Raw genomic sequence first — 27,630 nt, 5'->3', positions numbered from 1 at the left:
TTTCTTTTCATGTTTTCATCAATGATGCCTTTAATACTGTATAGATCATACTCAGAAATATTTTACAAAGATAAGGAAGGAAAAATATAAGTTGGCAGCCTTGTACCTCATAGGCATTTTATAATTATTTAAGTGAGAACAGGAACTTTTACCTCTTTGTAGCCTTAGCATTTAGCACATACATTAAACATTTAATAAATGACTGGAAATTAATTGAATTTTTGGTATGTTTGACTACCTTGATTAATTCCAAAATTCTTTGAAGTGAAAGCAGGCACTTAGGTGGATCAGATGGAACTGTGTTTCAAAAAAATGGGGATAGGCTAAGTGGGCAGGGAAGTTTATGAGGTAGTCCTCACTTAGGAATCTCCCCTTCACGTGCCTAGACTTGACAATTTCGCTGCCCCATAATGGCTTTTCCCTCCCCCTGCCAGTCCATTTGTTGTCAGTGCCCCTAGTCCCGAAGCAAGGGAACAAGATGTTAATTTTGTTTATTTTTATAATGATAAGTTCTGACTGAGCAAGGAATTTCAGCAGGCTTTCCACAATCGCTTTATGAGCTGTTTCCTCTCCACAGGCCTGGTTCTACCACATGTTACACGATTTTGCTTGGTGTTATTTGACCTGGCCCCAAAGCCTGCAATTTGATGCTGCCCTAGCTGCCCCCCACAGGTTGAGAGACAAGAGGGCACTCTTCTGACATGTGCCTCCTCTTCTCGACACATGTTCACCAAACCATCACTTAACCTTTCTGGCCATTCATTTGTTAGCAGATTTTCAGCAGGCCTAAGATCTCTTACAAGCCTATACTATTCTGGGGCCAATTTCAATTTAAGGACCTTTCCACCTGGAGCAGACAGCCTGAGGAATGCCAGAAAAAGCCAGCCACTAGAGGCCAATAACAAGCGCAGGGGGATGCTGGGGATTGGAATAGTGAGCCACGAGGAATGCAGCCTCCCTGACTGATCTGCGTGCTCATTAGCTCACCCCAAGGAAGAAAATTGGGAAGGGAAGGGCTGGAGCAATAACGACAACAGCTCATACCCATATTGCTTTAAAGTTTGCAAAGCACCGGATGTACACAACAACACTATGAGGTAAGGGTCACATACATTATTATCCCCAGTTTACAGATTTGGAAACTGAGGCATACAAAAGTTGGTGACAAGCTAAGGGTTACACAGCTGGTATACTTTAAAGACTTCATTTGAAGTCAGGTCTTCCTGACTCTTAAGTCCACCACTCCATCGACTGTCTCACTGTACCTCTTTTACAGGGGAGAACAGAAGGGTCCTTGTGACAGGATATTTCTACATGTGGTCTAGGTAATATACTTATAGGATCATGGGATTTAGAGCTGACTGGAAAGGACTGTGAAGTGTTAGGGCCAGAGGACCTGGATTTACATTCTGTATCTCAGTTTCATTCTCAGTAAATTAAGGAGGTTGCATTACATGATCTCTAAGGTTCTAAATCCTGTGGTCTAACCCAAAGCTGCTTAAACTGGAGTTCACAACCAATATGGGGTCATGTAACTGAATGTGATGATTCTGAAATTATGGTTTCTTCTCAGTCAATGTTTGATTTGTATATCTATTTTATATACCTATATATACACGTCAGATAAAAATTTATCAGGTATAAAGGGGTCATGAGTTGAAAAAGTTTAAAAAGCACTGATCCAACATCACCCTTCTCCTGGGTTTACAGATAAAGAAACTGAGGCCTGAAGAAGGGAGGTAACATGCCCTAGGTCACACAGTTTAAAAGTAGCACAGATTCTCCGAATTTGGAGCACTTTGAATTCCTGTTGCCTTTTCCCTGACTCATAACAGGTACGTTATGGGGGTCCTGTTTGTGAAAAGTCACCCACAAATGAAGGAGTTCCATCAATAGGAATTAGTAAGTCCAAATTCTGGGTATGGGACTTATGAGGCATAGGCCATCTGGGATCTGAGACAGGACTCACACCTGGACAATTGAACCCCTTTTCCCTCAGTCCAGAGTCCCTGATTTTTTACTTATGACAGATTTATATACCATGTGATTCCAAGAAGACTTGAGGCAGCTTATGGGGGCAAATTAAGGCAAAATGAAGACATTTAGGGCTGAAGCGAGGGAGAAAGACTGCCAAAAAGCTGATAGGAGATTATTACTCATACTGGACACTTGATTTGGCTCTAAGTTTCTTGACTAGATAGCAAAAAAGGAAATAAATTAGGTCAGAGATTCTTGGAATCAGAAGGGACTCAAAACATGTAGTCTAGCCTAGACCTAACATTCCTCTCTACCACCTGCCAACAATGGGCATCTGGCATCTACTTGAAGCCCTCCAGTGAAGAAAGCCCCTTCCACTTTGATTGGAAGTTTTTCTTTGCATTGAGCCCACATATTCCTCTTTACATTTTATATCCATGTTTCTATTTATGTCCTCTGGGGCCAAGCAGAACTCATCCACTTTATGTCTCCCCCATGACAGTCCTTCAGATCCTTGAAGATGACCACCAGTTTCCCTTGAGTCTTCTTCTGTAAGCAAAACATCCCTAGATGGTTCAGCTCAACCTCTGCAGGTCCTACTTGTTGCCCATTGAAGTGGACTTGTAGAGATGGGAACTTCTTTATGGTAGGAGAGCCTTCTGTTAAAAGAAAAAGGAATGCATCTCCAAGGACAAGTTTTGTCGTTTTTAAAATGTTTTTATCATTAACTTTTTGGCCATGCACAAAAATAAAAGGAAATATACATAAAAAGTGCAGACTCCAGACAATTTATCAAGGTGGTATGTTGTAGTGGATAGGGAGCGGGCCTTAGTGTCGGAAAGACCTGAGTTCACGTCCCTGGGCAAGTTGCATATCCTCTCGATGCCTCCTCATGTAATTCTCTGACACGATTCCTGTTGGAGTCTCCAGTGAAAACACTGCTCCAGACAAGAACAAATGTGGATGCTCATTTTCACCGTCATAAATTTTTCCCTCTGTACCCCTTTCTGATTTCATTGTCTCCTATGTGAGTTATGAGAGCTTGTCCTTGCTCGAGAGACTCCTCCGGGTGTGGCCAGGTATAACCTGACCCTTTGAAAGTTGTACCAGGCTCCTAAAACTTGGACAGGTTCTGCTACAATGCAAAGGTCACTATCATCTTACATCCTGGCAGATCAAGTCCCAAGAAAGTGCCTTTCTGGGATCCCAGACCAAGCCTCACTTGGTGATTGCTCTGCCCTGATTGGCTCAGAGTGAGTATACATAGCAATTGTTTCTTTTTTGGCCAGAAACCCTGAGGATCTTCCCCTCTAAGGTAGATTTTTTCCTTCTTTTTTTTTCCCAACTTACTATGTAAAAGAGGCTGTTCTTTGCCTCATTTCTCACCTAGCCTTAATCAGTATTTGGGCATTGCTTCAGTCAAACTGAGACCTGTTCAAGGCCTTAACTTAAAAAAAGCCCAGGTCTTCCACTGCATCTCCAGTCATCCTGATCTCTTTCTGGCCACTGGATGCAGATGACTCTGGAGGGGAAAGTAAGGCTGATAACCTCCCCCAGTTTTCCTCACCTCAGTCCATTTTACTCGCAGGTCACAGCATCACCTCCCTGATGTCATGGTCCTTTTTGAGAATGAAGAACAAACAACAGCAAAGTTATAACCTGGTCTATTCTATCTTGAGACAGTCACCTATGACAGAAAAGAAAAAACAAAACAAAGAAGAAGAGGCTCACTTCTTGTCTCTCCACCTAGAGGCCCACAGCAGTTCTTCTTCCTCACTTGAAAACCACCAGGGAAGAGAGTAAGAGATTATCTGTTCCAACCTTTTGCACACACAGTCACATCTAACTCAGTAGGCAACTCAAAGGCTTCTCACTACCACATGGTACAGGAAGCAGAGGATCCCTGCAAGTGTTCTCCAATAGGAGAGAAGAACCCCTCCATTACTCATCAAGCTTGCACTTGGGCTACCCTAAGCTGAGGTGCAGTGTGCATTCTCTAAGGGCAGGACCCTCATTATCGAGAGCCCCCATTACACACATATCCGTCATTTCATTGTAGCATCAGAATACTCCATTATATTGAAGTTCCAGTTTATTCAGTTATTCTCAGATCACTAGTCATGTGTTGGTTCTAGTTTTCCACTCTAACAAATAAAACTACTATCAATAGGTGCCTTTTCAGGTTGTATTGATTTAATGTCTGCCCCTTCTCTATAATAACTTGTTATGATCGAGTGGGATCAGGTTTCCCATCCTCATCCAAACATGGCCACAGGTCATGGGAACTTGTCCCACTTGCATTTGGGTTTGTCCCATTCTGGCTCACGGTACTTGTAGCCTAGAATACTGGTTTCATCAAAAAACCACATAAAAGTGCTGGATTTGAAGTCAGAAGATTTGGGTTCGAATATGGTTTCTGCTGTTTACCTGTTGTGTGGGATGAGGATGGCAACCAGACTTGTGATTTTATGAGTTTAGGGAGCTCCTGGGAAAAGGAGCTTCTTGCAGTACAGTTTGGTACCTTCTCTGCAATTTCTAGTCTCAGAAAGTTGCTTGCGACCCTAAGAGATTCAGTGACTTGCCCAGGGTCTAACGGCCAATATGGGCCAGAGGCAAATCTTCCTAGCTTCAAGGCTAGATTTTTAGCTACTGTTAACACACTGCCTTGTTCATGCCCCACCCCTGCCACTCTCAATTTTTACCACTAGGGGTAATAGCATTTGTATTATATATCTCACAGTATTTTTGTAAAGATAGTACTTGTAGGACCCTCAAAGAGAAGTTATCACCAATTCTAAACTCAAGTCAGAGCATTATTTCCAGAAAGCTACCACCTGGGGAAAGGATGCTTGTGATGACCTCATATTTAAAATCAGCCGGAGTCAGGAATTCAGGTTAAGGGAAAAATCTTCAATCTTTATTCTCAGTAGAGGTGAGAGGGGGATTGCGATAGCAATATGGGCAGCTGCGACAGGAAGCCAGCTAGCAGAGGGAGATCGGAGATGAAGGGCCGCCATGATAGCAATGCTAGCAGCTGTGTCAAGACGCCAGCCAGCAGGCTCTCCTTTCCCTTCCCTTCCCGCCCCCCACCTCCACCCACCAAAAATGTCATTTCCTATATAACACATCAGGACTTGCACAAAGAGTGGGAGGGGCTTTTCTTTCTCCAAGTTTATATATTAATAGAGTATGGTCCAATTACTATTTAGCCTCATGTGCTTGGGACCTCAGTGCATCAACTCAAGCCTCAGCCCATTACAGATGCTCTCTCTCCCTCACCTTTTAGCCTAGATTATTTGTTAGTTGAATGGTTAGTTGAACACTCAGAATGACAAAAGGCCCTGTAGAAAGGGGGAGCAAGTACAGAAGACAAACTCTCCTATAGCCTGATATCCACACGTACCCCAAAATGGTTATAAAGGGGGACATAATGGAGGAAGCAAAAAACCCAAACATTTATTAAAAGCCTCCCGTGTGCCAAGTATTTTACAAATGTACTCTCACTTGATCTCATGTTGTCATTGAGAAAACTGAGGCACATAAAAATTAACCAACATGCCCAGAGTTACCCAGCTAATATGTATCTGAGCCTGGATTCCTGACTCCAGGCCCAAAGTCCGATCTCCTGCCCAACCTACCTGCTTCTATGTAGAGAGAGTGATATTACTAACTGGAGGAGAATTTCTAATCTCCATGAGACACATTTCATGTCTCGCTCAAGCCACCAAGGGGTTCTATGAGTGGGCTTTGCCCTTCTTGTTCATGTTCCTCTCTTCTATACTTTTTGGCATGGCATACTGTCATCCAAATAATCATTCATTTTCATGTCTTCTTTTATGCTTGGTTTTTTGGTCCCCTCTCCACAGTTGCCTCTTTCCTTTCAGTTATATCTCTGAAGGCTTGCCAGAACACTTTTTTCCCGGGACCTCCCATCCCAGAGCCCTGTATTTATACTGAGGATCCATACCCATGTCTCTCCTAGGACAGCAAATCCATTTGCATTCTCCTCCATTTAGGAAAAAATAACATCTGAAATCCAAACCAGATATGTTTTCATGAAACTAATTTGCAAAGGAAATGTTAGTATAGTTCATCCCATCATCTCTGCATCCAGATCCTCCCATGGTCTGGGGGACTCTGCCACATCCACCGTGATGATGTCCAGTCACCAAGGCAAAGTCAGAAAGAATAACCATTGGCCGCTCTAAGTAATGGGAAGATTTTGCGCCGTGAATCTTAAGTGAAATAGCAAAAGGCAGCAAATGGCAGCTCTGGAGGTCAGTGACCTCCAAACAAGCAGGCCCCAAATATATACCATCTGGACAAGGCCCCAGCAAGCAGAAGGCAGGCCATGTTTCCTGGCACCGGCCATAGCAAACTCTTTTCAGACAGAAAAGTGACCTCTTGGGACCATCTTTGTCAAATTGGGGAAAGCTCGATAGCTCTTGGCTTCTTCCTGGTCAGAGACCCCTGTTGGTGAATATGGTACAAGACCCTACATTACAGGGGGCACCTTGGCCCCAGGCACTTTGCTTGCAGAGAGGATTGCCAGTCATATAATAATAATAGTAGTAGTAGTGATAGTATTTATTTGCAAAACACTTTACATATATTACCTCATTTGAGCTGCATAATCACCCAATGGGTAGGTGTTAATAGCATCCCCACTTCATAGATGAGGAAGCAGAGGCAAAAAGAGGTTAAGTAATGTACTCAGAGTCACATGGCTAAAAATACTCTAAGACAGGATTTGAACTCGGGTCTTCCTGAGCCAGGAGCAGAGTCTCATCCACCATGCCATCAGCTGTGTGCAGCCATATATAACATTCCCATCTCTGAGTGAATCTGAGTCCACAGACAGGGTCACACACAAGGTTTATGATCATTAGTTTTGTGCTGAGAGAACTTATCTACTTCCTTGGCTGCTCTTAATATCCTACACTGGCAGAAAAGGCCCAGCACAAGTGTATTCTGCACTCTAAAGCACTTTGCTCCAAAAGATTTTCTTCTGTACCTTTTGCCAAATGGCATTCATCAGCCTGAGTCCTCAGCAACACTGTGATCCCCTTCACTCTGCCATTCCAGGCTTCTTTGTTCCCCTCTTTCTGGATCCCTGTTTTCAGGAAAGAAGGCAGCCTTTCAGTTGTTTCACACTCAAGTGTTAGGGACTGAAGGCCTGGTATGGTACAACAGAAAGAGCCCCAGATTTGCAATCCCATTTTGTCACCTGGGTCACTGTCCCTTTCAGGGCCTCAGTCCTTGAGAATAACTTGGACAGATTGATCTCTTGGATCTTCCCAATTAGGAATCGATGCTTCTTTAAAGTGTCTTCCTCCTCCTTGATTCCACTCAGTTCAGCAGATACTGGGCTGGGTTCTTAGAATAAAAAATTTCCCTCAGAGAGTTTATGTGGGAATGTGCCACATATATAGAGAATTATCATATAAAAAGGGATGTGACAAATATAAAGATGAAATCCACATAAAGTGTTCTAGGTGCATTTCTGGTGGGCGATGTCACTTTTATCTGGAAGATCAGGAAAGACTTCCTGGAAGAGGAGGAAGCTTTCCTTCCATTTCTGATCTCCTTGGGGTATATGCCAAGTAATGGGACTCTTAGGTCTAAGTAATATGAATAGTTTAGCGATTTTTCTCATATTGGTCCAGTTATTTTTTCCAGCACAGGTAGAATGATTTATAGCTTGTCTTCCCATAATCCCTCTAAAATGAACTTTGATTTTTTTTTAATCATCAGTACCAGTTTGCTAGCAAATTTCACCTGATTTATAGAACAATCCTCTGACATGGGTAGATGTGCCAACTTCACAGAGGAGGACTGTGTAAAGTGAAGTTAGTGACTTGCTAAGTATCAGAGGCAGAATTTTTAATCACGTTTTTTTTTCTGATGTAAGAGATAAATACTCTGCCTCGACATACCTGAAGCAAAATCCCTTACCAAAAAAGTAAGACTCTAGCCTCCAGTGAGAGAGATTCTCCTTAGGCCATTTAACTTTGGGACTGCTCTATTTGTTGCATCATCTATATTCCCCTCCTGGCAACAACAACAACAACAACAACAACAACAATCTTTATCATTCTCATAGCTAGTATTTAGATACTGTCTACTATGTGCCAGCCACTTGTGCTGAGAGCTTTACAGAGATTTCATTTGATCCTCACAACAATCCTAGGAGCTAAGTACAGTCATTATCCCCATTTTACAGTTGAGGAAACTGAGGCAACAGAATGTTAAGTAACTTTCTCAGGATCACACAGCCAATAAGTATCTGAAGCTGTATTTGAATTCAAGTCTCCCTGATTCCAGGCCCTGTGCTCTAGCCACTCTGTTTCTCTCTTTCACTTTTTAAATCAAACTTACTGAGTTGTTCAGGTAGTTTAAAAATAAGATAAGCACCTATCTCTCTCCTTAGGGGTGGTTTAAGATAATGATTTTTTTGCCCTACAGTAGCCCACCAGTGTCATTTGGTGGAAAGAACACTGGATCTGAAAAAAGAAAAGACCTTGATCTGGATCCTGCTAGTCTCTTAAGCTCTCTGTGCCTCAGTTCTCCCCCCCATAAAATAGAAATAATAACAACTGTAATGATATCCCACAGCTAATTGTGAAGAATAGATGAAATAATATACATATATGCAACGTGCTTTTAAAAATCTAAAGCTATATATATATATATATATATATATATATATATATATATATATACACGTCAGCTATTATTATTGTTGTTGAGGTAGTTTCATTCATATCTGAGATTTCACTTAAATAGGGAAATCTATAGGTGCATATCAACCCCTGCTCTGTAACTACTAGTATCAGAGAGTTGCATGAGACACAATGGAATGACTTGGCAGGGTCCCACAGCCAGTCATCTGTCATTGGTGGGACTTTAAACCAGGTCTTCCCGATTCCATGTCTTTCTCAGTCTCCATTAGGCCACATTGCCTCTCATTGTTATTGTTGTTCAGTTGCGTGACTCTTCACAACCCCATATGGGGTTTTCCTTGGCAGAGATACTGAAGTGGTTTGTCATTTCCTTTTCTTTTTACAGATGAGGAAACTGAGACACACAGGATGAAGTGACTTGCCCAGGTTCACACAGCTAGTAAGTCAGATTGGAACTGAGGTCTCCATAACTCCAGGCCCCACAGTCTATCCATTGTACCACCCAGCTGTTCTGTACTTATTATTACTGATTTTATAAAATGCACTGTCTTGACTACACAGAGGAAGATTGGCTGTTTTTAGATATGTAAAATCTTTGTCCCCGCAGGAGGTTTTCTCCTGGGTCGCCAAGCTACCAGTTTTCTTCATTTCTTTTTGCTTTTTCTCTGCATCTTCCTTCTGTTTTCTCACAAACAGTCATGCTGGTCATCTCATCTTTTTAAAATTTCTTTTTAATGCACATTGCTTTATGGATCATATTGGGAGAGAAAAATCAGAGCAAAAGGGAAAAAACATGGAAGAGAAAAAAACACAGAAAAAAGAAGTGAACATAGCATGTGTTGATTTATATTCAATCTCCATAGCTCTTTTTCTGCATGCAGATGGCAATTTCTGTCCAAAATCTATTGGGATTTCTTTGGATCACTGAACCACTGAGAAGAACCAAGTCTTTCATAGTTGATCACTGCACATTCTTGCTGTAATTGGTACAATGTATTCCTGGTTCTACTTTTTTCATTCAGCATCAATTCAGATAAATTTTTCCAGGCCTTTCTAAAATCAGCTTGTTCATCATTTTGTATGGGCCAATAATATTCCATTACTTTCATAATCACAACTTTTTCAACCATTCCCCAACTGATGGGCATCCATTCAGTTTCCAATTCTTTGCTATACAAAAAGAACTGCTACAAATATGTTTGTACATATAGTTCCTTTTCCCTCCTTTAAGATTTCCTTAAAGATTTTCCTTTAAGGATTCCTTTAAGATTTTCCAGTAGTGGCACTGTTGGGTCAAAAGGTATTCTGCTCCCCAGAATGGTTGGATCAGTTCCCAATTCTACCAACAATGTATCAGTGTCCCAGTTTTCCCACATCCCCTCCAACATTTATCATTATCTTTTCCTGTCATCTTAGCCAATCCGAGGGGTGTAAGGTGGTACCTCAGAGTTGTTTTAATTTGTATTGCTCTAATCAATAGTGATTTCTAGCATTTTTTCATATGACTACAGATGGCTTTGATTTCTTCATGTGAAAATTGTTCATATCCTTTGACCATTTATCAATTGGGGAATGACTTGCATTCTTATAAATTTGACACAGTTCTTTATATATTTTAGAAATGAGACCTTTATTATAAACACTGGCTGTAAAGATCTTTTCCAGCTTTGTACTTCCCTTTTAATCTTGTTTCTGTTGGCTTTGTTTGTGCAAAAACTTTTAAATTTAATGTAATCAATGTTGTTCATTTTGCCATTCAAAATATTCTCTAGTTCTTCTTAGATCATAAATTCCTCCCTTCTCCAAAGATCTGATAGGTAAGTTATCCCTTGCTCTCCTTATTTGTTTATGGTATCATCCTTTAGACCCAAATGATATACCTATTTTGAATTTATTGTGGTATGGGTTGTGAGATGTAGGTCTATGCCAAGTTTCTGCCATATTATTTTCCAGTTTTCACAGCAATTTTTGTCAAATAGTCTTTTTCCAGAAGTTGGATTTTGGGGATTTATCAAATACTAGATTACTATAGGCCTTGATTATTGTGCCGTATGAATCTAATCTATTCTACTGATCCACCACTCTGTTTCTTAACCAGTACCAAATGGTTTTGATGACCGCTGCTTTATAATATACTTTTAGGTTTGGTACTGCTCAACCACCATCCTTTGTATTTTTTTTCATGGTCTTCTCATTTTGCCTTTTCTGTTCCCCCTCCCCTCTCATTCCCCTTCTATTCCAGTCCTTCAAAATCCAACTCAATCCATTTCTTCCCACTCTTAGATTTTCAGAGCATAGCATTTGTCATGTGATAAATACTCTGTATTATAATCACTGCTTAGAGACATTATGGCCCAGTGAACAGCACACTTGGACATTACTGTATGACCCAAGGCACCTGAGGCAATTCCTTGGGGCTTGTCTACTATGTCATAGATAATTGAGATCTGTTTTGGTAGAAAGAGTTCCCATACTGGGAGTTCCCTGCACTATAGAAATCATAGCTCTAAGAAAATGGGAGCTTCTTGGAGATGATACCTTTTCTTTTTTTTTTTTTTTTGCATCCACAGTCCCTAACAATGCCTGGCACATAGCAGGTGTTTAATAGTTGCTTTTTGAAAATAAATCCTTCCTATCATTAGATATTATTCCTTAATTATCTCATGTCCCCAGTGGGGCTCTCAGTTATATCTTATCCATCTTCATTTACCCTCACAGTGCTCCACTCAAAAGTCCTAGAGATGTTCAGGATGTTGGGTGAATAAGTGGTCATTTATCCAAATCAGAATTCCACAAGTATGGTAATTTTCTTCTCACCACATCTTCTGCTTGGGAGGTGCCTCAAAGGCAGCCAAGCCAGCTTCTTAGCTAATGTAGGAACATCCCCCTCTCTAATATCTGCTTGGTCACCTCCAGTGATAGGAAGCTTAGCACCTTCTAAAACAGCCATTTCATTGTTGGACAATTCAAAATATTAGCAAGTTCTTCCTTCCATCAAATTAGACTTTATCTCTGTATAATTTATACTGTCTACTGAATGTGAAATATATTATTGAATGCATGTCACACACACACACACACCCTCATAAATCAACAGTCAGGTTTTGTTCAAACCGAAGAGAGCAATTGAAAGAAAAGTCTCATTCATTTTAACTATTATTTGCCCAATAGGGAAAGGAAGAGGAGGGAGAACTGATATTTGCCAAATGGAAGAAAGCAAATTTTAATCTGCCATGAAGTATGGATGATAACATCCCACTATCAGCTCATGGTAAGAAACACCTAGAGCGAGAGCCTGGGGGCTTAACCTGGGAGGAGTTTGGGCTGGGATATATTTGAGCCATCTTGATAGGTAACACAAGATGCTGTCCTGGCTATGGAATCAGAACCTTTTTTAGGGAACTGTGGGGCTCAGGGAAGATCACACTGCATATGTACTCCTCCATCTCCCTTATTCACAACCTTTTTTTACCCAGCTGAAAAACCAGGTCAAAACAACCCTTGAGGGAAGCTTCAAAGAGGAGAAAAGTCAAAAAAAGGGCAGATCCAAGGTGTGAAAAAGCATTCAATATGGGGCCAGGAGACTTAGGATCAAGTCTTAATAACTTGTGTGATTTCAGGCACATTATTCCCTCTCTGAGTCTTACTTTTCCCCTCTGTAAATGAGGCTAATGATCTACCTTGTTCTACAGGGTTGTTATGAGGAACAAATGAAATAATCGGTGTGAAAATGCTTTGTAACCCTGAAATGATTGCATGTGGGTGCAAATGCATGTTATTCTGATGATGAGGAAGAAGAGGATGAGGATGATGATGATGATGTATTGAGTGTTCAGGAAGATTAAACCTCTGGTGTCAGGGCTTGCCAAGCTCTTTTCAGGGCTGCTTATCCCTCTTTGGTGTCTACTTGATTCAGTCAGCCCTTATTTGTGGCTCCAAGAAGCTATAGCATGCTCAGTGGCCACATCCTGGTAAAACTATCTCAGCAGACAGGCTAAATCAGGTTGGGGGTAACTGACAGGCCTTAGATCTGTCAGTGAGTTAGAGGGATGTCTACTCCAAGTATGTGAAGACGTTCCTCAGCAGAATGGGGGGATGAGAACAACTTGTTCCAGTGGCCATGAAGATGGCTTAAGCATGTGCTATGGGGCTCTAGAAGCTTGTTCAGACATGGAAAACACCAAGGTGATCTGTTGCATCCCAGGCCATCACCAGTTACCTTAAATTATGACTCAGGAAGAGTGAAGCTGATGACTTTGGGCAGCTCTGCTTCACTTAAATCCAATGTACACAAATCAAGATATTACCTGTGATGCCATTGGTCCTTTTCAAAATCAACAAATACTGTTAATTATTGGTAAACAATTATAAGGAAACATATAATTAAATTAGCCCTTATCAGTGCCTCAGCCCAGCATTAACAGGACTCTGGGTTTTCAGAGACTCTACCAGCAGAGCATCCATAAGTCCTGCTGGATTTTCCAATTTTGGAAAGACTTTGAGCACGGCCTGGTAAAGGAGTGTGTGTCAGAGGACCAGCCTCAACAAGTTCAGAGATTTTCCCCCCATCAGAATGGAGACAGAAGAATGGATTTTGGAGATCTAAAACTCTCTCAGACTATGCTAGGAAGTTGCTTTTGAGTTGAGATTTGTCCCGGTAAATGGGAGTACCCATGTGAATGAAACTGAAGATCTTCGACGTAAAATCTGTGATTTCATCCACGTGGCTGCTTCTGTCCACCAGGACAGCTCTCACTATCTAATATCATTAAATGACTTTATGATGAGGCCACATGGCATGGAGGGTTGTTCCTTGGACTTGGGTTCAGTTCTAACCTCAAAATAGCAAAGTCCCTTAACATCCTTGGGCCATCTCTAAAACAAGCAGGCTGAACTGCAACTTCCCTTCCAGCATAGATATATGAAATAATGAGAAGGGAAGTGAGCAGGGCTTCCCGCTTTAACTGGATGATGGAGGTGCAGTAGTTTATATGGTGATTGCCCAGCTATAGATATACATTCATACATATGAGCTTTGGTCTTTTTAGCAACTACTCTATTCAATTATTAAATTGCTATGTGCTGGGTACCTAAATATCCCCAAAATTCCCCCAAAGAGGCTTAAAATTTAATGGGGGAGATGTGACCCTTTCCCCAAAAAATTAGCATAGCAGTAGAGAGATCAAGAAAGCCTTTTTGGAGATGCCTCTGTGGCTGGGCTTTGACAAGTGGAGATAAAGAAGGAATAAATTCCATGCCACAGGTAAGAGTGGGAGCAGGCACTATGCTAAGCACTTTTTTACAAATATCATCTCCTTTAGCACAACAACCCTGCTAGCTAGATGCTTTTATTATCCCCACTTGACAGTTGAGGAAACCCAAGCAGTTAAATGGCTTGCCTGGAGTCACGATGGTGATAAGTATTTGAGGCTGGATTTGAACTCAAGTATTTCTAAGGCCAGGCCCAGCCTTTTGGTCATTGCACCATCTAGCTGCCTCTGGTACAAATGCAAAACAAAGTGCTGTGTGAGGTCCAAGGGTCAAGGTCATTGACACCCTCCGGGGGGCATGAAGGAAGACTTGCTAGAGGGAGAACTTGAGTTGAACTTTGAAGTCACAATGTGCTTAACTGCATCTGTCCAGATCTGTGATTTTATGTGCTAGAACTCCAGACCACACCAGCCAATACCCCAGTTTGGCTCAAAAGGTCATTTGGCACCACATGGTACAGGACATTCAATGCCAATGTGAGTTTTATATTTCATCCTAGAAATTATAGGGAGTTATTGAAGCTTCTTGAAAATAATCAGTCAACACCTCCTTCTCCCCATTGGCTTCTTCCATGAATCACTGCCCATCTGCCCCAAACTTAAGAACTCATCCATCTCATCCTTCGATCATGGAATCTCTGGTTCCATCTGGACTGAAATCTATCAAAGACAGGGTCTTGTCCATTCACACAGGGTGACAATTTTGCTATGATGGGTGAGTTTTGAGGGGGTTGTGATGGCAGCAAATATTCTCGTGCCAAGGGCAGTTTGAACATTTTCATACATGTCCTCATGAATGAACTCACGATCTTCTCATTAGGGCATTAGTGCCCTAATCTGCAGACTATAAGAATGATTTTCAGCATCATAAGAATTTAGCCAAGGGTCAGTTTCTCCAGAGTTGTCTTTTCTCCTGGGCACACAGTGGTTCCCTGCAAAAAGCATTTCCCTTCATATCCTGATCTTCTTGTCCACGGAACGGGGAGAACCTACCATGAGTGGCCATCTCTGGGTCCCTGACCGTCTTCTGCCATTCTTAGCCAGCTGTCATATCCTACTCTTAACCCTGCACTTGGCTGTCCGAATTGTTGGCCAGCACTACTTAGAACCGGTCCTCGGAGTTCTACCTAACCCCAAGAGAGCAGCACAAATCTAAGTGAATTTCACCTGTCTCAAACCTGTGCTTCTCTCTACCTGAGCAGTTGTAGTTTTCTGGGGGGTTGTTGTTTGAAACTGAATAAAGGCCGACTGAGGTTCTTGCAGTTCTCCCTTTCCCACCAGATGGTGCCCCTTCCCCCACATCCCCCCCAGGGGCATCGTACATCTTGAAGATCAATTTGCAGGCACATGTCAGCAAGTCGTCTTTATACAGTTATGGTATTTCCTCATGTGGCTGTGGTGATTGGCATGTGTCTGTTGAGGAGGAGTATCTGATTTCAAGGAAAATACATGTCAGGTGCACATGTTGGAAGAGGGCACTCAGCCACTGCAGAAATCACAACCTGCCATAATTGGATGGAGTCCCATTTATCGATTGGTGCAAAAGAGCTCCAGGAATGTGTGTGTGTTCTGGGAGGGGGGGGGGATATATCAATGGAATTACATGTGGAAGAAAGGGAGGGAGGGAACACCAACAGAATGATCAAGAAGTGACTATTTCAGCCTATAAACAGAGTTGGGGGTGGGGGGGGTAGGTTTGAAAAGGAAGTTAAGGATTCAAATAGTTTTATCCAAAAGTTTCTACCACAGAAAGTGACCTGCTTCTGAAAACACGGCCATAGGAACATAGCTAACCGATTTTCCACATGAGCCCTAGCCTTGCTTCTCAAGACACCTGGGAATGGGAAGATGAAAAGAATTCCCCATAATGAAGATATCGCTCTGCCTCGGACTCTTTGGCCGAGTTTGCTGTTCCGCCCACTGGGGAAAGTTTGATATTAGGTTTCCACTCACCGGGGCTGGACAAGAAAGAGCTCTCTCTCTCCAGTAAACCCTTAGCTTTGATTAGCTGGTAAATGTGTTGTCCGCCATTTATGGAATAAACATTTCCAGTTCATTTTAATTTCATATCAGTGGAGAATAATAAAGACAGTGCTGTTATTGGTCGCAGCTGTGGCAGTGTGCTGACTGGAGCCTTCAGAGCTGGGCTGTCAAGTCGATGGAGCCAGGGTTGCTGGTTTTCCCTTACAATCTGGCTAAGAGAGAAAGAAGGATTTTTATTAACAAATAGTCATGCAAATTTTAAAAATCTATAAAAAGGGCCTTTCAAGAAATATGGATTAAATCAGAATAATAAATTTGTGCTCCAGAGCCTCCAGTGTGTAACAAGATAATGTTGGCATCCAATTGTAAAATACCAAAAGACGCCTTTTTCTGACATTTTATATTTCTAAATCAAGACAAATCTTAAGCATGGATCTTTTTAAACACACAAGATGCTGATTTTGTAAAAGGGGGACCCATTTTGTTTTTCTTTTGGGGAGACGAGAAGAAACTGTAAAACACTGCCTGCAAAATCCCCACCATTGTGACCACAATTAATAATCATATAATAATAAAGGGAAGAAGGGGACTTTGGGATCATGAAGCATGTTCTGTGAAAAGTTGCTACCTGGGGTTTATTTGGGTGTTTCCATCAGCTGTTAGCCACTTGTACTCTCTTTGAAGACCAGCATCAGAAGGTGAAGACAGTGCCATGTCCCCCAGGATGTATGAGGTTTCAGCTGTACTTCAGGAATAAGGCCATCTGGAGACTGTTTCCCCCAGGAGAAGTCGCTGGCTCAATGTCATGATGTCACTCATTAAGGCAACTGAGCAGGCTTGGCAAAGTGACAAGGAGATGTGTTTCTAGTGACACTAGGATTGTTGTGTGTTTTCCCCTGTTCTCAGTCCACAGGGCATACTCATCTGAGAAGGAAAGCCTGAGTTAAGGAGAAAGAAGGGTGACCTGGTATTTACAGATTGGTTCCAGGAAAAGGGACTAGAGAGAATTTGGATTTAACAGATATTCGACTACAGTTTGCTGGTTCCATCTGGACTGAAATCTATCAAAGACAGGGTCTTGTCCATTCACACAGGGTGACGATTTTGCTATGATGGGTGAGTTTTGAGAGGGTTGTGATGGCAGCAAATATTCTCATGCCAAGGGCAGTTTGAACATTTTCACACACTTCCTCATGAATGAACTCACAAATTATGACAAAAGCAGGCTGGACCCAAAACACACACACATGCGCGCACACACACACACACACACACACACACACACACACACACAATCCCAACCCTGACCACTTGTGCTTGAAGATTTGTCCAGCAATAAACAACTGTTTCAGCCAGTTACACTGATCAAAAGACCTTTTTTAATCAGTCCCAGGCAACAAATCATAACATGATGTGCGCACTGGAGCAAATCATAGAAAAGCAGAGCTGAATGCCAAATCTATCGTTTTGTTACAGGCCAATGGGGGAACAAATGTCTTTATGAGTTTGTAATGCAGGTGTATTCTATTTGGAGGAGACAATGGTGGGAAGAAAAGCAGCAGTGGGTCTGGTATTAGTTGCACTAGCTCTCTGCTATAGTAAAAGGGATCAGGATTAGAGTTGGAGTCAACCAGGCTCTTCCATTTTGTGCTAATTAGATTACCCCTAAAGCCCTCTTCCTATGAGTCAGCATGACTTAGAAACGACCCCAGTTTCTGGAAGGCCTTGCCAAGCAAGTGCACACCAAGTAGGAAAGGCCAGAGGCACTGGTTTGGTGATAGAACCCCGCCAACCAGCCACAGAGCAGACTCTTTGAAGTCAGAGAGACCTTCTGCCCGAGTGACCCGGTGCTAAATTTGGGGAAGGCTACTCTCAAGGGTTGTCTCTTACCCTGTAGAGGGGGTTGTGGTGTGTATCTGTGAGGGTTCACCCTCCCAGGATGAAGTCACAGATCCTTAAAGCATAGAAGTGATCAGGATTGAATTCAAAAACCATTTCTTGAGGGCCTATAATCTACAAGCCATTGTGCCACAATTTGAGGGAGATACCAAGATGATTTAATGTGCTATCCCTGTCCTTAAGAGGCTTACAGGCAAATGGGAGATGGGATGGAGCATAAAGTACTGTGAAGACATTCATTCATTCATTCATTCAGCAATTTTTAAATGCCTACCTAGTAAGGACATTGCATTAGGGGATATGGAAGGAACAAAGTTTGGATAAATCATTCTCTACCTTCTGGGCTAACAGTTTAAGAGAGAGGTAAAATATGAGCCTCAATAACTGCAAAAGGTATGAGGTGTGAAGTGGGAGGTCCAAGGATGAAGGTCATTGCCACCCCCTTGGAGCAATGGGGAAGATTTCCTGGAGGAGATAGGTGGAATTTGAAGGCAAAATACTTAAGAACTGTGATTTCATCTGGATGGAGAATTCTCAGTGTGTCAATCACTGGGCAACTCATTTTGCATTTTTTATTAAAGCTATTTAATTTTCAGAACATATGCATGGATAATTTTTCAATATTAACCCTTGCAAAACCTTGTTCCAAATTTCTCCCCCTTCCCTCACCCTCTCCCATAGATGCCAAGTAATCCAATATATGTTAAACATGGTAAAAAAAAATATGTTAAATTCCAATATATGCATATATATTTATACAATTATCATACTGCACAAGAAAAATCAAATCAAAAAGGAAAAAAAAGGAGAGAAAATAAAATGCAAGCAAACAACAACAAAAAGAGTGAGAATGTTATGTTGTGATCCCCACTCAGTTCCCTTAGTCCTCTTTCTAGATGCAGGTGGCTCTCTTTATCACTACATCATTGGAACTGGCCTGGAACATCTCACTGTTGAAAAGAACCACATCCATCAGAATTGATCATCGTTTAATCTTGTTACCATATACAATGATCTCCTGGTTCTGCTCATTTCACTCAGCATCAGTCTCCAGGCTTCTCTGAAATCATCCTGCTGATTGTTTCTTACAGAACAATAATATTCCATAACATTCATATACCTTAACTTAGTCATTCTCCAATTGATGGGCATCTACTCAGTTTCCAGTTTCTTGCCGCTACAGAAAGGGCTGTCACAGACACTTTTGCACTTGTAGGTCCCTTTCTTTCCTTTAAGATCTCTTTGGGATATAAGCCCAATAGAAACGCTGCTGGGTCAAAGGGTCAAAAAAAGTTTGATAGCCCTTTGGGTATAGTTCCAGATTGCTCTCCAGAATGGATGGATCCGTTCATAACTCCACCAATAATGCAATAGCATTCCAGTTTTCCCACATCCCCTCCAATATTCGTTATTAACTTTTCCTGTCATCTTAGCCCATCTGAGAGGTGGGTAGTGGTACCTCAGAGTTGTCTTAATTTGCATTTCTCAAATCAATAATGCTTTAGAGCACTTTTTCATATGACTAGAAATGATTTTAATTTCATCTGAAAATTGTCTGTTCGTATTCTTTATCAATTGGAGAATGGCTTGAATTCTTATAAATTTGAGTCAGTACTCTATATATTGTAGAAATGTGGCTTTTACCAGAACACTTATTGTAAAAATGATTTCCCAGTTTATTGCTTCCCTTCTAATCTTGTCTGCATTAGTTTTGTTTCTGCAATAACTTTTTAACTTAATATAATCAAAATTATCTATTTTGTGTTCAATAATTTATTCCGTTTCTTCTTTGGCCACAAATTCCCTCCACAGATCTGAGAGGTGAACTATCCTGTTTTTCTAATTTGCTTATAATATCACTCTTTATGTCTAAATAGTGAACCCATTTTGACCTGATCTTGGTATATGGTGTTAGGTGTGGATCACTGCCTAGTTTCTGCCATACTCGTTTCTAATTTTCCCAGCAGTTTTTGTCAAATAGTGAGTTCTTATCCCAAAAGCTGGGGTCTTTGTATTTGTCAAACACTAGATTACTATAGTCATTGACTATTTTGTCCTGTGAAACTAACTGTTCCACTGATCGACTACTCTATTTCTTAGCCAGTACCAAATGGTTTTGATGGCCACTGCTTTATAATATAGTTTTAGGTGTAGCACAGATAGGCCACCTTCATTTGCTTTTTGTTCACTAAATCCTTTGAAATTCTTGACCTTTTGTTCTTCAAGATAAACTTTGTTGTTATTTTTTCTAGGTCTGTAAAATAATTTCTTGGAAGTTTGATTGGTAGGGCACTGAATAAGTAGATTAAGTAGTGTTGTCATTTTTATTATATTTGCTGGGCCTACCCATAAACACGTGACATTTTTCCAGTTGATTAGATCTGACTTTATTTGTATGAAAAGTGTTTTGTAGTTGTGTTCATATAGTTCCTGACTTTGCCTTGGAAGATTGACAGTTATTTTAAATGGAATTTCTTTTTTATATCTCTTGCTGTTAGACTTTGTTGGTAATATATAAAAATGCTGATGAGTTATGTGAATTTATTTTGTATCCTGCAACCCTGTTAAAATTGTGAATTGTTTCTAGTAGTTTTTACTTCATTCTCTAGGGTTCTCTAAGTATACCATCATATCATCTGCAAAGAGTGATAATTTGGTTTCCTCATTACCTACTCTAATTCCTTTAATCTTTTTTTCTTCTCCTGTTGCCAAAACTAATTTTTCTAATACAATAGTATTAGTAGGGAACCTTTTTTCACCCTGATCTTATTGGGAATGGTTCTAGTTTGTCCCCATTACTTATGATGCTTCCTGATGGTTTTAAGTAGATGCTACTGATCATTTTAAGGAAAAAATCCATTTATTCCCATACTCTCTAGTGTTTTTAATAGGAATAAGTGATGGATTTTTATCAAATGCTTTTTTAGTATCTATTGAGATAATCATGGAGAGTGGAGTGTGAGAAGGGGAAGAGCACCCCAAAAGGAGCTTTGAGATCATGACCCCTGGCCTCTTCATTTTATAAAACAATTGATACCTAGAGTTCTCTTTCCTGCTCAAGATCACACATGCAAGTAGGCAGAGTTTGAACCCAGACCTTCTATTTCAAATCATGTGCTCTTTTCACTAAACAAAGAAATTAGAATCAGATCGTGGAGAACCTTGAAGGCCAGGCTTTGTATCAACCTAGAGGTACCAAAATGCCACAGAGGAGAATGCCTTGCATTAGGAAGAAGATTTTGGTAGTTATGTCGAAGATGGAACAGGTGAAGATGAGAGTGGAGGCAGGAAGACTGGTCAGGAGGCTCGTAAAACATACAGAGGAGAGGCAAGAGAGCCACAGCTAAGCTGGAGAGAGTGAATGGAAAGGAGGCAGCAGAGAGAAGTTGAAGAAGTAACCAAGTTGGCCTTTGGTTGGATGTGAAGGATAAGGAAGAGGGAAGAACCAAGAGGACTCTCAGATGTTGAGCGAAGATGATTGGAAAGATGGCAATGCCATCAACAGAAATAGAGTTGTGGAGAAAAGGTCAGTTTTATAGGCAAGAAGATGAGTTCAGTCCAGGATTTGATTTGGAGAGAGAGGCTGGACATCATGGTAGAGATAACTGTCAGGAAGTTAGAGGTGCAGGACGGGCACTGAGGAGGAGTATCCAGGGCTAATCAAATGTACCAGGAAATCATCTGCTCAGAGGAGATAGTTGAAGCGAGTTATGGTTGAAATCACCAAGAGAGAGAGAGGAGAATAAGGCTGAAGACTGAATCTTGGTGGGGAGAGGAGGATGTGGCAACAACAAAGAGACTGAGAGGGATTAATCAGCAAGGTAGAAGAAGAACCAACAGAGAGCCATGTCAATGAGACTAAAGGATTATGGGGAGTATTAAGAAGGAGGGGATGATCAATGGCTTCAAATGGATACGAAGTGAGAAAAGGCCATGATTAGCTACCAGCAGGTCATTGGTGACTTTGGAGAGAGCAATTTCAGTATGGTGGTAGGCAGAGTTGCTAGCTAACAGAGAGCTGAGCACAGATATAGATAATTCTAACACATACTGATAGATAATTCTGGAAATCTAGCAACGATGGGGGAAAGCTAACTAGAACAAAAGCATGAGGGCATGGCAGGTGCAAAAGGAAGATTTGTTTGTATTTTAAAAGAAGGTAGCCCCGAAAACATTTGTAGATGGTAAGGGGAAAAAACTGATGTAGAGAGAAAAAAAACTAGAGATGGGAGAGAGCAGTGGGAAGGATTATTGGAGTACAGTCCCAGGGGAGAAAGGAGGGGATAAGGATCAAAGAAACCCCAAGATGAACTTGACTTTTTTCAGTTTTGCCAAGGGCTGAACCAGCCTAAAGGTGATAAAGCCCTCACTCATTTCAGTTGGAGCGATATGGGTGGGTGTACATTTACTTTTTAGATAGCATATCAATTTACGGCTCATTTTCATCAGTAGAAATGATTTTTTTTAATTGAAGTGTTTTGTCTGAATATTTGATCCAATCAATAGGGGAAGGTCTCCAGATCTCCTTCACCTCTACCCACTCCCTCCCCATTTTCCCTCAGAATTTATTCTACATGACACATTACTATTGAATTGCATTTCTTAGGAAATTGGAAGCATTTTCCTGTTTCCTAGCTGTGTGAACTTGTAAAAGTTCTTTTCCCTTCTGTAAGGCTTATTGATTACTCAGGTGATGCCATGATTGGCCTTCTCCTTTGTCCCGTCATGGAGAATGGAGCAGGTGAACTTTCAAGTCTCTTCCAGCTCAGACTTTCTGGACTCATTCCTTGTAACTGTAACTTTTTTCTGCCAAGGACAGGTTCACCGCCTGCTCTACCCATTGTCCCACCTAGCTGGCTTGCCTTAGATAACTCTTGAAAGTGCTATCCTATGTTGGTGGCGAAATCTCAGAGCCAAATGCCGTCCTTCTCTTAATTACCCAGTAAAGAAAGGAAGGGGAGAGTGCATAGCTTATTATCCCCATTTTACAGAGAGGAAAAGTGAGGCTCAGGGAGGTGAAGGGATTCATCAGGGTCTCCCAGTTAAAAGATGCAGAGCTGAGAATTTAAGCTTAGAAAGCCCACATCTTCTTCTGTCACTACCAAGGTTGACCTTGGGCAAGCCACATGGACTCTTCTGGGCTTCCGTTTCCCTTCTGGCTCCACATCCAGCCAATGAAACTCTCCCAAGTTTCTCAGACTATACTATAATACAGTATTTGATACTTTCCAAGGTACTTTCCTCCTAGCAATCATATGAAGGAGGTGATAGTAATAGCTAGCAAATATATAGCACTTTAAGGTTCTCAATGTACTTTACAAATATTATCTCATTTGATCTTCACAGCAACCCAATAAGGAGCTGCTATTATTATCCCTGTGTTACAGATGAGGAAACTGAAGCCATAAGAGACTAAGTGACTTTCTCAGGAGTACAGAGCTAGTATTTGAACTCAGGTCTTCCTGATCCCAAGTGTGAGGAATTTCATTTGACAGATGAAGAAACTGAGGCAGAAAACATTTATTTACTATCTCCCTGAGGTGGCCGCCGTGATTAACCTATTCTCACAAAGGACATCGGCCTTATCGTTTATTCGTCTCCTATACCAGATTTCATGGCCAATTATGCTGTGTCCATCCTGATTCCCACTTTTTAAAATTAACTGGGCCTCAGAGTCAGAATACTTCTTAAATGCACCATACCTCAAGTCACCCTAAAAATAGCTGAAAATAATCTTGCAACTTCATTCCGGTTTTCTTCTCTTTTTAACTTTAAGCCTTTTATGCTCCCCGCTGCCCCCAGCCAGCACCCCCAAGCCAGGCCGGGCTTGACTCAAAGCAGATGGAGCTGTCAGGGAATCACTCCCACAGGTGAGCCGAATTGGTCTGATTAGCTGCTAAGTGCTTACAGCTGCCAAGTTAGACACTGAGGAAATTGTTGTAGCTCATGCCCTCCTCCGACCAGAGACCCACAAAGAGTGTGTGAGGAAGAAAAAGAGAATCCTTGGTAGGATTCCATCCCTTGGATTCCTCGAGGCCGAGAAGGAATGGAAAACGACAACATTGACAAACTCTGTAACTCTGCTTAAATCCAAATCCACTGCGAGAAAAAGGGAATGGTTTCTTTTCTTGAAATGAAAGAACTAAAGATACTTGGCTTGGGAGTTCAGACAAGTGAATTTGTTCTTTGTGTATGTGTTTGGGGGAACGGGGAGGGAAACCTAAGGTTGTTTTCTGAAATGGGCGACATTCAACTCCTCCCTCCCTCCATGGAAGATTGGGAGGAAGATTGTGATAAAGAAGGGGAACATCTTGAAATGTAAGGAAGAGAATGATCATCTCTGGAGAATACAGTTAGATTCACCTTCAGAAACGCCACAGTGTAGGCAAGGATGGTTCTGAGGAAGAAGGCGGAAAGGATCACCGAGAGAGAACAAGTAGAGTACTGGATTTGCTTTTTGTCCAAATGATAGCATCGTAGATTTTGATGCCTAAAGTGGCCAACCCCCTCCCTTTACATAAGAAGACGTTCTCAGTGCCTTGTCCACAGTCGGACAGGTAGCAAGAGCCTGCTTTGGGGGTCTGAACTGACCGGATCTTGTTATGTGCCTCAGTTTTCTCATTGGTAAACAGTGATCTCTGAGGTCCCCTCCAGCTCTGATAATTCTGTGAAGCTAGGAGTTGTGTCCTCGTGTCACAATTGAAGAAAAACAAAAGTTAGGTTTATTTTTTTAATGGAAAAAAAATCAATTTGGCATTTCATCACCAACGAAACCATGTCAACTTTTGTGAATTGACTATTTCCCTTCTAAGTAATCCCCTTGCCTCCCACATCTTCCTAAAAGAACACTTTCAGCCTGTCAGTTGTTGCATAAAAGTCATCCGAGTTCCCCAACACCACCCCACCCCCACCCTTCCCTGCAGAAGCAAGCCTTAACACTTGAGGCTAACATTTCAGGCCCCACCACCATCTGGCTCCAGCTGCTTGGTCTCCATCCTGTAGTAAACCTGCCCTTCATAGTGGGACCCATGGGTGTTGAGTGTAGCCAAGAAAGGGTCAGAAGCCTAATGGTGAATCTCTGGCTGTCCGAGTTATAGGCAGGATGCGGGAGATGCCTCCTAGCACCTAATCAAATAAACACACTGGGAGTGTTTGAGAGAAGCCTGGGGTGGGGGTTGTGGGGAGACATGATAGCAGTCTTATGCCATATGAAAAAAGGATCGAACTCGTTCTGCAGTTTCAGTTGCTGTTAAATGGGAAACTGCCGACCTCTGAAGGTAGCCAGTTCCAGATGCTTCAAGATCTTGAAGATTGGGACAACGTCTCTCAGAGGCAGTATAGAATAGACTTCCACTTGTTTGTTTCTTCTCCTTTATTTCCATTTTCACAAAGATTGGGGTTTCGGGCATAATATAAGCTGTTCAGTTTTCATTGTGACACTAAGGCTTTTGGAGAGTGGGGGGTCCTTTTGATTAAAGAAAAAGGCATACATGAAATAGCAGTAATAGGATTTCCAGGGAAGTATTTTCTGATAATCTGAGATTAGATGGTAAATGCTTCATGAGATTAGGGAATTCGTTGAGTGAGTGTCAGACTGGATGTGAACACAGAGCTAAACTGCATAGGCTACAAGTGGTACTTTGGATCGAGTTGGGGTCAAAAAGACCCGAGTTCAAATCTTGCCTCAGATGATGTGTGTTTCCCTGTGTGAGCTGTGTAACCTTCCTTCTTCATTTGTAGAATGAGAGAGCTAGACTCCAAAGATCCTTCTGGCTTGAAATCTACAATCTTCTGACTCATGAAAATGCTCCCGGGTTACAAAAAGGTGACCAAGCTCTTCTCCTGGTAACACAAAACAAGAGCCTGAATGATTTTGAAGTTCAGTCGCATCTTGTCTGTCTCAGAACCTTGTTGGACAAGTCGCTGAAAACCCCTGACCCTTGGACGTTAGCACCTAGGTGAGTTTTTAACCTTGACTTCTCTCTTCCAAGTCAAAGTGAGAGGTCCCTTAAGGTAGCCAGGTGGCACAGTGGATGGAGCGCTGGCCCTGGTATCAGGAGGAACTGACTTCAAATTTGGCTTCAGACACTGAAAACTAGTGGTGTGACCTGATCACCTTGCCAAAAGAAAGTGAGAGGTCCCGTGTAAATCACACTGGGCATTTCCACCCTTATGCGTGCCCAGGGGAAATCAAGTCAAAGTTACAAAATGACATCATGTCCCCACAAATGAGTATGGTAGATCATGGGTAGAGAGTCCTACCCACTTAAGATGAGCAAGTGGTTAAGGGATGAGAATTCCTGACTTATTCATTTTATATATATATGGTGCCTATAAATGCACCAGATGCCTTCAACTCATGTCTTACTTTCACACCAGGCGCCTGCTCGATTCTCAGCCCAACTTCCAATGACCGAAGAGGACTGAGAACAAAGAAGACCGAGATCCTCGGAGCCACTGCCCCACTCACCTCGAGGATGACTCTGGGTTTGCTGGCTCTTGCTACTAATTATCCTGAGTCACAGCATCATGTTTGTTCCTTTCTAAAGGTACCTGGGGAATGTGGCTCCCAGAAATCTCTCCTTAAGCAGAGGTCAGAAATCTAAGGTCCAGTCTACAGAAGGGTGTTGTGCCTACTGGCAAGGGAAGGCAAACTGCCTCCGCAGGGCTGTGGCATGAAAATGGATCATCAGTGGCTGGATCTGTAACTAACAGAGCTTCTGCATCAATCCGCCCCCTTCCCCAGCTCTGGTCAGGTATGACCCTTTCTTCTTCCAAAAACCTCTGCGTCAGATACCCGAGGAATCTAGGCATTAATCAGGGAGCCCGCTGCTACATCCTGAAGTCCGATCTGAGTCCGATCCCTTTCTCAAGAAAATTTCTTCATTGGCATTTGGGGGACGTTTCACTGACATTTCTATAATTCAATAAAATAGAAAACCAAACTGTCTAGACATGATTGTAATGGGCTTGAAGGGCATCAGATCTCTGAGGGATATAAGAGCTAGAAAGGCCGAGGGAAAACTCCCACTCACATATACTGCTGAATTCCCTAAAGCTAAAAATGAAAAAAATACCAATATACAAAAATGTTGCTGGAAAGGAGCAAGAAATCGAAACATATTTTATCCAAGTGCCTTCAGTTTTAAGACGTTGAATGTTACCCAATGAAATCTATAGATTTATTGCTTTTCTTGCTTTCACAGTTTTTTATTATAGTACCATTTCCTACAGAGAAAATGTTAGATGAGAAACTGGATGGTTTTATCACTAGAGTGGCCTTGAAGTCAAGGAGACAAGCTTCAAAGGCTGCCTGAAAAATGCTATCTTTGTGACCCTGGATGAGTCATTTCACCCCTCAATGTCTCCAAGCTGTTCTAAGATCATAAATTACAGCTAGGTCCTAATTAGTGAGAACAATGACTCCTGTGAAGTGTTGGCACATATTTGATCACATATTCTTTAAAGTTATAAGTATGTAAAATATGATGATTGGTTCTAGCCCACTAGAAATATGCAGTTGCAATTGAGATTATGGGATTGCTTCATGGTATTCGTTATTTGCACTTATTGGGACCTAATTATACTGAGCAAAAGGTGATTTACATGAGTTGAGGGAGTTGCCGTACCTGGAGTCCCTATGTGGACTAAGTCTCCAGTGTGGGATATATATGCACATACTATATATATATATATGCCATATCTATAGATGATAGATATACATATATAATATCGAGAGAGTGTGTATGTGACACAGAGGCAGAGCATGTGTACATGCAGTTCAATCAATTTCAGTCCTGTCTGACTTTTCGTGACCC

General features: G+C 41.6%; 1 protein-coding gene and 1 long non-coding RNA gene across 3 annotated transcripts in view; both read left to right on the top strand.

The window, feature by feature from the left end:
• The window catches only part of LOC127542915 (charged multivesicular body protein 1b-2), a 99,243-nt gene extending 90,092 nt beyond the window's left edge, over positions 1 to 9,151 (top strand). The window contains exon 9 of the transcript XR_007948917.1: positions 9,046 to 9,151. The gene's annotated coding sequence lies outside the window, so the exon portion shown is untranslated. The remainder of the gene's footprint in view (positions 1 to 9,045) is intronic.
• A 1,058-nt stretch (positions 9,152 to 10,209) lies between these two features.
• LOC127542917 (uncharacterized) lies at positions 10,210 to 26,766 on the top strand. Of its 2 annotated transcripts, XR_007948918.1 has the most exons (4): positions 10,210 to 11,931; positions 23,589 to 23,682; positions 25,553 to 25,770; positions 26,192 to 26,766. It is a non-coding gene; the product is annotated as an uncharacterized LOC127542917 (long non-coding RNA). The 2 variants fall into 2 exon arrangements; XR_007948919.1 differs by lacking the exon at positions 23,589 to 23,682 and having other exon boundaries at positions 10,220 to 11,931.
• The last annotated feature ends 864 nt before the right edge of the window (positions 26,767 to 27,630 follow it).

The sequence above is a fragment of the Antechinus flavipes genome, chromosome X (genome assembly GCF_016432865.1).
Source record: "Antechinus flavipes isolate AdamAnt ecotype Samford, QLD, Australia chromosome X, AdamAnt_v2, whole genome shotgun sequence".
NCBI lineage: Eukaryota > Metazoa > Chordata > Mammalia > Dasyuromorphia > Dasyuridae > Antechinus > Antechinus flavipes.
This window is presented reverse-complemented; position numbering and strand designations above follow the sequence as displayed.